General features: G+C 38.0%; 1 long non-coding RNA gene across 1 annotated transcript; it reads right to left on the bottom strand.

Moving 5' to 3' along the window:
• Window positions 1-251: 251 nt before the first annotated feature.
• Window positions 252-2,262, bottom strand: LOC134475373 (uncharacterized). The gene is made up of 3 exons (XR_010046481.1): window positions 2,117-2,262; window positions 1,847-1,889; window positions 252-1,317 (listed from the first exon to the last, which is right to left on the bottom strand). It is a non-coding gene; the product is annotated as an uncharacterized LOC134475373 (long non-coding RNA).
• Between the last annotated feature and the right edge of the window lie 602 nt (window positions 2,263-2,864).

Raw genomic sequence — 2,864 nt, 5'->3', positions numbered from 1 at the left:
TCAGGAAGTAATGACAAGTATGAAAGAGAAAAATAGGATAGAGACGATTTAGTTTGATTTAGTACTTATAGTTCAGACTTCTTAATATAATTCCTAGCTACAAGATGATTGCATACAATTATACCTCATCTCTTCACGAAAGAACAAATGTATTAAGCACATCATTTGATGCTCATGTTCCAGCATCTTAAAATACGGACATTTTGATGTCAGGATTTATGTATGAGCATTTTGAAATGTTCCACATTTTTATTGGAACTCAAACTGCTATTTCCTCTGACATTTACATTAGCTACTAAGAAGGAACAAATAGTTCATTTTCTTGAAAATTCATACAAAATATTGGTTGTTTTCTTTTATACATAAGATGACAACTACTATAGCTCAGCCATAATGCTGTGTGTGTGGAGAGCCCATTTTTCCAATGAGTATATCAGTTTTATTTGAATCATGTGCTTTGGGGGTGATGACTTCATGGCTTCAGCTGCTGTTTTGCTGTCTCTTCGTTTCAATTTTATGTGCAAAAGGCATTTCTAGGTCCATGGAGCTGAATGATTTGTTTTTGTAGAAAATAGCTTCCATTAGAGGTATGAGGCATTTCCTATTCTTTCTTGGAACTATATTTAAGGGTGGAAAATGTCTTTTGAGTAATTTATCCATTTGATGTTGGTGGACGCTCACAGTGTTCCAGTACTGAATTACTGAGGTGGGTATTCAAAAGACACTGCTTTAGGCTAAGTTTTTAATAGATATTTCAAGCGACTCAAAGAGAAATCTTTGACAAAAAGTGACAGAAGAGTTTTCTGAATGTGCAGTTCTAATTCAGATCCAATTAGATGGGGAATAGGGAGCAGAGTGCTGTGGCTTTAGAAAATTTACCTTCTGAAGAGCCAATTCCAGCAACTTGAAGCCAGCATGATTTGGCTTCAAGTCAGGTTGTCTCTTTCCAGCTGCAAATACATTGTGTTCTTTGGAAAGATAATGGGAGAGATTTGATACCCAGCAATTCGGGTGTCAAGGCATCTGATCCCTTTTTCTGTGTAGCAGGCTGCTCCGTAAGTAGCAATCACGATGTTACGGAGAGTGGCAACAGCACTTACGGCAGTCTTCTGGTAGCTTTGTCCTGAGGGGACAGAACCTTGATTTAGCATCCAGTCATGCAACAGTTTCTTCTCTCCTTAACAACAGTAGACATTGTGATGATGATGATGGTATGATGATGATGATGACAACAGTGGTAGTCAGTCACTAGTGGGTAGCACTTTAAAAGTCATAAAGGGATTTCAGTCTTTAGTTCATTTGATCTTCCACTTCACCCTATGAGCGAAGGTAGGGAAAAGATCTTATGCTATTTTGTAAAGTAAGATATGAGGATCTCCAGAAGTTTAAGTGACTTGTCTAGGATGACACCCACACAAGAAGTACAGAGCTGGGGCTGGCAATCTAGGACAATCCCTGCCTCAGTACACAATTTTATCTAGAGAACTCATCCCTCATAGCATTCTAGGCCTGAAATATTGCTTATGCATGTTATTTATTTTCTGTTGCTGTCAAAAACATAAAACTTTACACGCAGTGAGTGCTTCATAGTTCTTGTGAACTAATTAGTAAATCTTTCTTTTTCCATGGATGGAGAGTCATGTGGGAAAAGGGTCCTCGAAGTCAGGGGTCCCATGGCATGAATCTTTTCACTAATTCAAATGCTTAATAAAAGCAGCCTTAAAATGTGCTTTTAAAATTAGCACTAACAACCTAAATAAGATGGAGAAATGCTTAGGATCATAGTGAAGACAACTCATTAGTAGCTAAAACAAGCCACATGGAGGGGATTTGATAGGAGACTTACCTGAAGCAGCAGATGGCAAGTGTTGTCCCTAGGGAGAATTGTCCTTCAAGACAAGATTCAAGAAAATAATTGGTTGCAAGAGGAACAACAGTAGATTCTCAAGTATTCATGGTGATTTTAATAGAAAGTACAGTGGTAGAAATATTTTTAACACACACCACACACACACACACACACACACACACACACACACACAATCAGGTAAAATAATGTCATCTGGAGAAGGTTAATTGACCTTCAGAACCCTCCCCCTACCCTCAGTGACATTACCTTGGTGAGTTTTTCAGCATTCAAGATCTGGCTTAGGTCTACAGTTTATGAAGGGATTTGTCAGTTGTCCAGGAGAACTGAAGTCAGAAATTGATTACAAACTCGGAATGCCACTGTCACCTTTTACAGTGGGATTAGGGACACTGAGATCTTCCTGTGGATTATAGGAGGCCAAGTGACATCAGAAGAATAGATACATGATTATAATATTTCATGTACACTCCTCCACAAAACCACTGAGATCCTTAGTTATTTATTTATTATTTTATTTAGTTACCAGATTGTTATTAAGGACCTGTGTCTGGCTCTGTTTGCGCATAGTTGACTCTGCCTTATTTGTAGGTAAAGTTTGTTAGCAAAGACACAGCCTGCCTAGAAAGTGCCAGCTGGGCACTGCCAACTTGACCTCAGTGATTCCTTTCTTTTTCAATGTGTGGTTGCCAGGACAGTGTGTGCGTATGTGTGATTGTCTCACTTTAACTTGTTAATTCTTTCAATTAGATTGTCAGAAAGAATGACTGGCTTCAGAGGCATCCTGTTTGAGATTTCTTTGCATATTTGTGCTCTGGGGCACTGTGTGTTGATTTTATAGATGAGCTTTCTGAAAATATTATCAACCTTTTCCTTTATGAATTTTCAAGTGTATTTAGACAGTGCAGAGTAGGCATGGGACTTCAGAATTGCAGGAATATTCCTACTAAAGTATAATCAATGATGAAATAAATTTAACACAACTCATCTTCATTTT

Source organism: Cavia porcellus, unplaced genomic scaffold (assembly GCF_034190915.1).
Source record: "Cavia porcellus strain 051 isolate PalLab524CR breed Dunkin Hartley unplaced genomic scaffold, mCavPor4.1 scaffold_3, whole genome shotgun sequence".
NCBI lineage: Eukaryota > Metazoa > Chordata > Mammalia > Rodentia > Caviidae > Cavia > Cavia porcellus.
This window is presented reverse-complemented; position numbering and strand designations above follow the sequence as displayed.